This window comes from Patella vulgata, chromosome 2, assembly GCF_932274485.2.
Source record: "Patella vulgata chromosome 2, xgPatVulg1.2, whole genome shotgun sequence".
Classification (NCBI taxonomy): domain Eukaryota; kingdom Metazoa; phylum Mollusca; class Gastropoda; family Patellidae; genus Patella; species Patella vulgata.
The window spans coordinates 17,836,281-17,848,411 of NC_065880.2; positions in this window are offsets into that span (position 1 = coordinate 17,836,281).

Below are 12,131 nucleotides of genomic sequence, written 5' to 3' on the forward strand. Positions count from 1 at the left end.
TTAAGAAATGTTACTTTAATTTTAAAATGAAATGAGCATTTTAAATTTTATCTAGTTAAAGGGCTAATCCCGATATTTCTTGGAGAATAAAACTGCTTAATTTTGTGTTAAAATCCCTTAAAATACTCTACCTTAGGCCCGAGCAACTAACTCAATATTTGTGATACGTTTTAAAACAACTTAAACCCGTCAGTCTTTATCTGGAAATGGAGACCGGTGTCCCAAGATGTATTATGCGGTATCTGGATAAAACCAGACGTTTATTTTATAAAAAATAATGTGTAGGTGAAATTTACCTTTCGTTATCAAGTGCAGCACATGGGTCATTCACAATAAAGACCTCCCAAGGAACGGAAATCGATTATCAGATCACCCAACGAAAAAACTGATCCGAAATCTTAAAAGGGTTACGTGTCGGGATAAGCAGTTTTGATGTTCACGTCCAAACGACCCAATATTTTGAGCTGGAATTTTGAGAGAAGGTATATACATCATTCCTCTATATTTTGTCGGTTAAATTTCATACGTACTCTGACTTTTATTTTTCTGACTCTCTTGAAATCGGGATAGTTTCTTAAGTATTTGCAAATTCTGTGCGAATACCCACTACTACAGTACTTTGTCTCGGGTTTAGACATGCAAATCCTTATCCAATTAAACTACATAATACATATGTTCTGTTTTCAGAAAGAATATAATTATAATTATAAATAGCTCACCTTTATTAAAAGATATCAATTCTTTATTCTGGCATCCACTACCATTCTTTTTAATGATAAAACTTGGTTTTTGGAATAAATAAACAACTAATTTTCCCGGAAATGATACCGATTATAATAAATGATGTCATTTGATACTCCCAATAGCAGGCAGGTTTATAGTTGTCATCATATAAGGGTAATAATGCTATCAAGTCGGACATGTTGTTTAGATTAGCATACCAGCCAATTAAATGTCAGTGAACTGGACACAACACAAACATCCAAAATTTAGCCCCTTTTCTGGACCTGGTCTACAGACTGTATATGAATTACAACTGTCAAGGGTTCGTGTGTACGCGAATATGCACGCGGGACCTCGTATTTTACGTTCGACCCGAACAACAGCTCTTAATTTCCAGGCCTCAAGTCCAACGCAGCACTGAAAAGTGGAAACCACACCGGAAAATTCCGAGGAACTGAGATACCGCGGCTTTCTTACTTTCTGGGAATTTATTTAGTTTGTCTCGCCAAAAGTATCAAATATAAACTTTGGGATATAAGTAGAAACATAGCAGATGGATCAACTTTAAGGAGTTTCCATTGTAGTTAGGCCCAAGGACGGATTTCGGAACGGGGCTTTAGAGGTGGCCAGGTCCGAAGTAACCCATTATAGATGCGATTTAGAACCGCCCTTGTTAGTTGGGGAGCTAGGTGGCGGTTAGCCTCAAAATCACGGACAAAATTATCACTTTGTCCAGTCGAGAAAACGTCGAGTTAATCTCACTTTTGCTGACACGCATAGAAACGTAACTTAAGAACGGCCCAACCCGGTAGCTGTGATCGAAAAAATCTAGTTAGTCTCACATTTGCGGAAAACATTGGTTCCAACATGGGTTCCAATGTCAATTGTTAGAGTACTGTCCCAAAAGAAGATAACCACCACTTAAGTAGGTCAACTCACCTGGTTTATGAACTTCAGATCGCGAAGAAGTGGCGGCGGCTCTCTGAAAAACCTAAATTTACCTACCTTATCTAAGATCGTAGCATTTATGGCAATGCGGGCCAGACTGCGCACGCTCGCCATTCTTTCATTTCTTACACCCAGAGCTTCTCCTTTGGACGAAATTCACCTTGGACGCTTCCCTGCAAAGACATTGTATCTTACCCCAAAAAGCTGGATCAAGCCTATTTTGTGGCTTCCCCTGGCAAGTTTCTTAGGAAACACATGTCTACGGTATCACCCATGGTAGAAGTGAACGTAAAACTCCAGGAACGAAAGAATATGGCGTAACCGATTGACATGACTTGTGGAATTGTTAGGTCTATTTGATAAGGCCAACTTCAAGTTTGGTCAAAGGTCACGAGATGTAAACAGGGCTAGAGCTAATCCATGGACCTAGCCCTAATTTTTACCCTACCCCTAACCTACAATCTCGCCAACAATCTTATGTACATTACATTTACGACCTTGCATTGAGCTTGCCTTAACAAATACATATAACCCTCATTCTTCGAGTAGTTTTTTACAAATGGCGCTGAAACGCATTATGGTACACTGATCGTGTGCCAATGGTAAAATGTTTATTTTGTCTTAAATATTGGATATCACAGTCCATTTTTTCCCGGTAAGATCACAATATCAATGTTGTTGTAAAGGAGCTAAATCGCTAATATTTGGGACTTAGAAATTGACCCAAATGGATCGCAACGAATATAATAATGTATTCTGATTGTATATGAACTGATTTACATTCAATTGTTTCCGTTTTGACTCTAATTTCAAATCAGTTATGTCCAGCGAAACACGACATGAGTCTCAACCGAATGGAAATTTCTAGCGTCTGGTTATTCCAGTCTATTGCACATGCTCTCCAGATGATTTATGGCGTCATCGTTTGACATGAGTTGTGGAATATGTCTAGCCTCGTTCTTTCTGGTCACTTGTTACCAATGACGCTGAAACGCACTATGTTACACGATCCGTGTACCAATGGTAAAATGTTTATTTTGTCTTAAATATCGGATATCAGAAGCCTACCTTTTCCCGGTAAGATCACAGCATCAATGTTGATATGAATTGACAAATAATACGTGTTTTCAACGTGTAAGACTTTGGGTGATATTGAGTTAGAGACTTAGCTACTTTAAATTGACAAATAATTATTGTTTTCAATGTCGAAGACTTTGGATGATAAAATGATATTGTTAGAAACTTAGCTACTTTGAGAAAAAGTTAATCTCATTTTTGCCGATACATGGATTCCTATGTCAATCGTTAAAACCACCACTTAAAGATGCATTATGTAAGAGCTAAATTTGCGTATTGCAAGTCTTAACTTGGCTTTAACTGTTCTATAAATTAGACATTTATTCACATGGTAAGGTCATCGGATGGCGGAAATTTAAACGGATTGAAACATGGCCGCCATTTAATGATTTGATAATTAAACAATCTATGCCACATCTGGTCAAAACTTCAAACAGTGATAACTTTGCTCAGAATAAAGTAATTTGAATGACATTTTCGCGATATTCATTTTGTATTATCTATTTTGGAACTATTATAGCAGAAACGACCAGTTCTCTATCCAAATCTTACATAATGCATCTTTAGGACGGTAAACTCTATTGGTTTTGCATTTATACAGGCTGATCCGAACATCAACTTCCAGTCCCGCGATTCAGGGACCTGTTTCACTAAATTTTAACTAAGATAAAATCCAAATTTTAGTAATTTGATTGGGTAATATTAGATTGATTTTAGTGCTTAGCCAATCAAAACTGAAGTATCTACTAAAATTGGGATTTTATCTTTAGTTAAGATTTCGAGAAACAGGGACATGTATTTATTTCTGACATGTAGGTCAGCATTTTTTTCTTCCGTAAGAACCTTTGTTCCATTGTGTGCAATGAATATATGTCTGATCTAATCTAATCTAAATTCTAAACTATGCCCCTTCATTATTTTATTCTGGAAACAATCCTATCAATTCCGATATAGTTTTTGGGTTTCAAAGACATTTTGTTGTCAAAATCCAAAGGGGGTATGTTGGTTATCGCCCGATCATTCGAGGGATATAGCGTTGTCATTTAATCCCCTTTCCTCATATACCCACATCGCCTGTTTCTAGGGTACCGAACATCCACATTTGTCATACACAAGACAGGGTGTGTAACACAGAAGACGAGGATTGTAATATTGTTGTTGGTTGTAAGGTTGTTGTTTTCTTTACCTTAACCAGTGATAGACATTTCGTTTTCTTTCGTTCCGAAAGTGCGGACGTCGTTTCAGTTTCTTGTCTATATATGTTGATTCATCTGGTGTGCTAAGCACCATACTCATTCTTTCTGTTTCCGCACCTGGCCAGGTTCTTTTTTTATGATTGATAGTCGACAGACCAACTCTTACACATAGATATATCTTAGTCACTAGTTTATCTCAAAGACGGGAAGGTTGTAGAAATTGTTTTCAGTTGTAGTCTTGTAGGGTGTAAATATTAACGTATATTTCTAGTAAATTTTTGGAGGGGGTGGGTGTGTCTGTGGGGGGGGGGGGAGTGAAATAAATATGTGTTTTTGAATCATTGAGTCAACTGGCGTAGTTTCCACCCACTGCTAAAGAATCGAACCATGTGTTACTCTCTATTGCAAATCAATATGGTTTGGGTATGTTTTTATAGTATTCAATAATCACCCCCAGAGTTGTGCCCCTTTGTTACAAAATCTTTTTTGAACTTTATAGTCTGGGTTTATAGACCTTATTGAAATTTATATTTGTTGTCTGTTCTTCTCACTGATACGAAGAACCAAACAAATTTTTAATGATTTTCAACATAATAAATTCCGGCGCTGTTTGCCAAATATAGGGCGCAGGGTCGCTGCGTTGTTGGCCGAGCGAGTTCCTCTGATGGTGCAAGACGGAGGGCCTGAAAAGCGTCTAGTCATTCTAATGGGACAAAAACTGAATGGTACATTCTTTTCTTCATTATCCCAGTTGGTACAGAAAAGTAGGACGGAAAACCCTGTTTAAGTTCAATTCCCAAAATCTTGTTAGCATCAGAGGCTTCAGTCTACAGGGAGCCACGGTGGCTCTGTTAGTAAGACATTGGCTCGCTAAACTGGAGGTCCAACTTTTCGAGATACAGTTTACAATGTACATCACATTGATAAATGACGGGTTTGGTTTTTGGATCAACAACTGGTCGCTAACCGCTACTCATCTTGTTCTTGTTCCTTGTTAGTGGGGTGGCCCTCTTTGAAAAAGCCCAAGGCTCCGTCATGGGTGAATTAGATTTTTGAATTTCTTCCAATAACATGGTCAGTTCCAGGTCCATAGTACGATCGTACTTGTTTTTAAGATTTTGAGGATTAATGTTTCCGAAAAGTTTAAACATTAGCAGAAGCCACTGAACCTTTAGATCAGGTTAATAAATAATTAGAAACAACACACTGCGAAAATACACTATATACATGCATTTATATTTACTGTAGGCCTATATAGATTATAAAACAAATGGACTGTATTATGCTCCACCCATTCGAAAAATGAAAATTACTTATTCAAAATATTTATTTCTAATCAGGTCCCGAAAAGGGCAAAAGTTAGTTTATGATGGTCTAGGTTATATGTTTAGCCTCACTTCACTCTAAGCCAATAAAAGGGTATACACATTTCACAATAATGGGCCCAACACGCCTACAAATGTCCCGAATCAAAGCTTGAAAATGCCATTACTAAATTATAATGCCCTTTCGACTCGAGTCGTCTTACTTTCGTGTCTTATCGAGTATATAAAATATTTTTTTTTATCAGTTTCAAATAACTTGATTTGTTTCAAAATTTCCTAAATAATTGATCTGGGGCGGTATATATAAGCATAGCTAATTATCTGGATGGATATCAAAATGTAGAAGGTTTTTTTTGCATCTCCAATTATTTGAAGTGTTCTCATTCCAAATCAATTTCCTTTAATTTTCTTCTTTCGAAAGACAAATTGATTTGGAGAGCAAATTTGATTCCTGCTTTAATTATGAATGTATTACGTCGACTAACATTACATTGTTGAAAACTTGTTAACATTTACCGCTGAAATGAACTTTCAATTTTGTGGGTCATTTCATGAGTGGTTACAGCTAAATATTAGCCACGCAGTCCATATTTCCAGTGGGATGATGTTATGAAAGAAAATTATCGTTTTCCTTTTTGCGTCCTTCGAGTCGTATTATTAAATAATAAAGATTTAATTTCTGGTGTTATTTACGTCTTTATTAAGGACTATAGTTAAATCACCAAGTTCTTGAAGCATAGTGGATATTATATATACCTAGTGGATATTACACATTCGGGAAAGGCGGTAAAGCTGTGGGATTCGCCGTAGAGCTGGAACATGTTTTGGGATATGGATTATTCGGATTCAGATATCCTTTCAGATATTCGTTTTCAGAACAATTTAATGTGTTTGTTATTGAAATGAATAGCTTATGGATTTCTCGAATATCATTAACTGGTGAAGGAAGGGCTAGAAAATATATACAACAAAAACCTTACGTATGCATTTCGTCTAAATTCAATGTAAGCAAGACATAAACACGACCATTATTCTTAATCTACGACAACATAACGTAATTACTACGTCCTCATCACTACCAATTATACTATTGTAGACTTAGCATACATCTTAGATCAAAAAATAAATAATACTCGTGTTTACTGGGTGGTTGTGTCGGTGAATATTAATGGGGTATGTAGGGAAAGATTGATAGAATTAACTGAAATAATAAATGTGGAAATTTATGTTGTCAGCAAGTGTACCAAGCTAAATGTTAAAAAAAATATGCGCTGTTTGTTTTCCCCCGCGAAATCATGCACACGGTTTATGGTAAGGTTTTTACTTACACTCGGGTAGTTTTTCCGGACCTTGGCAGACATCTTTGTGCGCATCAGATAATGTACGTCCAAATCTGATTATAAGGAAAACATTAATGCCACTTTGAATTGTAATTTGAGCACAAATAATAAAGATTGAAATTTGACAAAACTTAGTTAAGGGGAAAAGGTTTCGTGACCTAGACCACGACGTCAAAAAATGAAAATCGGCAAAGGAAATGTAGTATTGAATTCATATTGGCACTGTCTCCACGTGAATTCACCATGTTCGACAGACTATAAAATGGATTAGGCTACAGATAAAGCCGTAATCATTAAATTCATATAGCATTCTTTCACTTCAATGGAAATTAGACACAGTTAAAGCAAACCCTAAAACAGACAAGACACAGGCTTTTCGTCCATCATACCAGTACGTGGATTTAATTAAACAAAGATTTTTTTTTCTGTGAACCTATTTAAAGATACTTTCCCGTGACAGTATTTATAGGGTAGTGATCTCTAATAAAAGATAGGGGCGCCTTCTCAACCTAGTGGGTTTACTCCGGGTACTCCGGTTTCCTCCCGCAGAAAAGTCCCCTGCACGTGCGCTAAGATAATAATAATAATAAAAATAAGACTTGTCTGCGATATCACCTTTGGTAGAAGCGGACGTTAAACACTAAGACCAACAATCAATAAAAGTATTGTAATTTTGATATATATGAAAATTAGAGACACCTAGTCTTACAGGAAAAATAATGGATTCCCAAGATGATCATGGAATGGCTAGCGGTTGTGAGAACAAATTTTAATCAATAATTTACTTAGGTCTCGATATTTTTGTTAAATGAACAGCGATTAAAGACAAATAAAAGCTGAAAATGGATCTTTCCGTGACAAACAAGGATACTTAAAATAGATATTTACGGCTTAGGGTAGTTCCTTGCAATTAAAATATTTTGAGAGGGATTTAAAGCAAACTTGACAGATAAATTATGAATATGTATTAAGTCTAATTTACACGGGAAGGCATCTTTAACGGTAATACGAAGATGAAAATATGGTGACGACACACTTTCATTTTTCTTTAAGGTTGTATCAAATACCTTTCGCTAATTTGGGGAGGGGATGGTATTGGTCGAGGTAAATTTTGGAGCAAACCAACAATGCATAATGACGAATTCCGTAATCTCTGTCATTATTTTCTTTAGTAAGCAAATCACTATTTTTCACGAACCGGATACTGTTTCAGTTCTTTTCTGTTTGTGGTACTGGCTTTGCGACTAAACAATGCACTGTCATAAATTACATAAATTTTATAATGCAATCGACGACAAAATGTTTCCTGTGGAAAATTACTTACAATGCAATGTCTACAATTGATTGCGTTATCATTTTAGACAGAAGAGTCAAATCCCCGCCGTCTTGCCGCGATAACTTTCCAACATTATTGCATCACCGCCATAGGTTTTCCATTTAAGTGATAATATATTGCCAGATATTACGGCAATGTGTAACGATGCAGTTGACAATCGAAACAGCGGCGGGCGTAATGAGATGTCAATATGAAAATAACCACACGCAATAACACGTCAATGTTTTTGACCCTTATTCCGACGGAAGTCCATTCTGAAACCAGTGATATGTCAGTATGACTGAGACTTAAAAATTAACGTCTGGACAATTGAGGTAACTTTATATCCAGGAAATATTTAGCTTCAAATACTGCAGGCGTAAGTAGTGTAATGTATGTATTTACTGAATAATTCTCTCGTTGGGGTTTTCCTCAAGTCAGGGTGATCTTAAAAACTTAGCCCCACCCCATTCCCTCTATATAAAGCTTATAATAATGTATGATCAATGATACCTTTTTGAACCGCAGCAGGATTCAACACACTAACACAAAAGTAGAACAAATGTTTGTTAGCTATGTGAAACCCTCAAATAAGAAATAGTATCTGGTGTTGTAAAAAGATTAAGCATACCATGCCCAATTCACGGCACACTGCACTAGTTAAAGCTAAATGTTAGATAATTAGGATTAGTATTGAATTTATGTCTCCAAACGTTCTGTTTTCCCTTTGTGTAACATCACAACCCACATTCAACAATCATTCAGAATATTATTCCATATCTTATAACGTACATGTACTGTAAAACACAAACAAATATTTACCAAAAAATGATGGAATGCTGTAATATTTGGAGCTTTGATTAGATCTATATGTTTTTGTGCTTTTCTGAATCTTTGATCCTAAATAACCTCCTAATGGATTGCAGAAAATGTTAGTGACAGTTGAATTACTGAATTTAAGAAAACTATTCATTTACATAGTTTTAATACACTATATAAATTGAGCTATCCTTCCCCCTTACATTGCTAAATTTTTGTCCACAAACCCTCCCCCCCCCCTATATTATTCGAACTGGAGATTACGAATTATATACTGCTTGCCAAAATTAAATTATTAATTTTTTGCCTTTTACTGTAAGCGAAACTATGTTTGGTTGTTCATTCGTTTTCGTGGCAACTTATTGAAGGGTATTTTGCACTGAAGAGAACTGGGAAGCCTTTTCCAAGAATGGCTGTAGATTTGACTTTCGAACAAACTGTTAACGCAGATGAGCCAAGGAATAAGGATCCGTCCACTGTACTCGATGGGCAAATAGTCATTCAATGCGTGTCTTTCCGACTTGTTTAACGAACATGGTTTAGATGCAAACGATATTTCCCATGATTTGAGCTGTTTGGCTGTTTATAGCAACAAACATTTCGAGTGTGAATAAGTTACACAAGCATCTTGGAGCTGCGTTATCTTGGAGCTGCGTTATCGGAGCAAACCATGCACTTACCGGCTGTGATTATACTGCATCTTTTATTAGAAAAAGCTGTCAATGTCCATAGGGATGGTTTTATTCGTCACTGGAGTCCTCGCTTGGGTTATCCTCTTCATCTACGCAAATACGGTCAATTGATCTAGGAGTTACATCACCATTAAACCACTTTAATTCACCTCATCATCAGTTAAAACACATCCGCTATTTTTCTGAATGGCAATTTGGGGGATTATTTGTTGATGCGTTTATCCTTACAGTACAAGTGTAATTCGCACTCTTGATTTTCAAAGGTAATATGCGTGGGCACGATAGCAAAGACCTCGCTTCTATGCCTTTAATACTAGAGAGACACATATCGCCATTTGTTTGGTTTGTATTTCTTTAAAAATATTTCTAGAAGAAAAACTTCAACTGAAAACATTTTACATGTTATGCCACAGATAATACAGACAAATCCTTCATTAACAGTATTTACACAAGAAGAATCGTATTTACTTTTATAAAAGAGGCAAGGCTTTCAGAACATCAACAGCTTTTTCTATTTATTTTGAAGTACAAACTTCCCCTTCCCGACTAAATGATGCAGTATGCTCAAAGCCAGTGAGTGTTGTATGTTGGTAAAGACTGATAACCTTGCTCCAAGATTCTTGTGTAACACATTCACATTTATAAATCCACGGAACAATAACATCCATATTACCTGCAGGATTATCAATATCATCTGTGCGGATGACAACTTTACTAGGAGCTCTAGTAGGGAATAAGTGTGGAATATTCTTGAATCAGTCTCTTTTTAATATTTTTTTATTGAATAGGAATTCCTTTCTTACCATAGTGGCTGCCTTTGCTGCAGACCCAATGTTGAAAATAAATTAATGGTTTGTCGAGCCAAAGTCGAATAATTAAATGGGCTGATTCCTGTTCTTTGGCTAGCAGCACCTGCGTTAATAGTTTGTTCCAAAGTCAAATCTAAATGCTTTCTTGAAAAAGGCTTCCCATGTTTCTTCAGCCCAAAATGCCTTTTCCGGAATTGTATAGTGTATTAAAACTATATAAATGAATAGTTTTCATAAATGCAATAATTCATCTGTCACTAACATTTTTCAGAATCCATTAGGTATTTATTCATTATCAAAGAATCAGAAAAGCAAAACTTTTAGAAACAAAGCTCCATATTATTACACCATTCCAATACAAATATTTGAAATATTTATTTGTTTTTTTTTTCACAATGTTGTAAGATACTGAATAACATTCCGAATGATTGTTGAATGGGGGTTGTGATGTTCCACAAAGGGAAAACAGAACGTTTTGAGACATAAATTTAATACTAATCCTAACTATCTAACATTTAGCTATAATTAATGCAGTGTGCCGTGAACTGGGCATGGAATGCTTAATCTTTTTACAACACCAGATACCATTTCTCATTTGAGTTTTTCGCATAGCTAACAAACATTTGTTCTACTTTGTGTTAGTATTTTGAATCCTGCCGCGGTTCAAAACGATATCATTGATAATACATTATTATTTATAAGCTTTAAATAGAGGGAATGGGGTGGGAGCTAAGTTATAAATGTCACCCTGACTTGAGGAAAGATCCAACATTTATGGATAGATTTTCGAAAAAATCACATTACCCATGCACTGATACATATTTATGTTAAGTTTCAGCCATGTAACTGATGATCTCACAAAAATCACCATTTTTAGGGCGTGGTCTGACTGACTTTAGAGCGATCTGACTTTGGGAAAGCAGCCAAATGTTTGGTTAGATTTTTGAAAATTATATTTTCCAAGTACAGATCTTTGTTTCTGACTTGGGGAAAGCACTCAAATGTTTGGTTAGATTTTTGAAAAATATATTTTCCAAGTACAGATCTTTGTTTCTGGTAAGGTTCAGCCATGTAACCAATGACCATACTCCCAAGATAGAGACGATAAAACCCCACACTCGATAGGAACAGAAGGGCGGAAGATTCCCTATAACCGTACAGGCAAGTTTGGATCTCAGAGGAAAGACAGGAACCAGTCCTTGTAGAGAAATCATAGTAGAATATCCCCTGCAACAAACTTGTCAGGACTGTGTTAGTTAATTAAAGTATTATATTTCCAGGAAGCGTTTCGGGCGTTTGCCCTTTATCAACTGGTTACAAAAATACTCCCGTTAACCGGGTATATATAGACAATAGAATTATTGCGCATGCGCATAACGTTGAGGATTATTAATCCCTATACTGTGATTAAAAAAATAATAATGATATAAATTTAGACATTTAAATTTTTTTTTTTTTTTTAAATAATTATATTTTGTCTGTACATCCATTTTATTCATATTTATCATTTTTTCTATTTTTTAAAAATTTTGATGTACATTAATGATCTTAATTTGTCTAAGTCAAGCTTGTTGCCGGGGATGTTCTACTATGATTTAATGACCATACTATTAACCCCAGTTTTAAGGCGTGGTCGGGCAGACTTTAGAGCGATCTGACTTGGGGAAAGCCCTCAAACTTTTGGTAAGATTTCTGAAAATTATATTTTCCAAGTATGGATCTTTGTTTCTGTTAACTTTCAGCCAACTGATGACCATATTTTTAGCCCCATTTTTAGGACGTGGTCTGGCAGACTTTAGAGCGATCTGACTTTGGGCAAGCCCCCAAATTTTGGGTTAGATTTTTGAGAATTATATTTTCCAAGTATGAATCTTTGTTTCTGTTAAG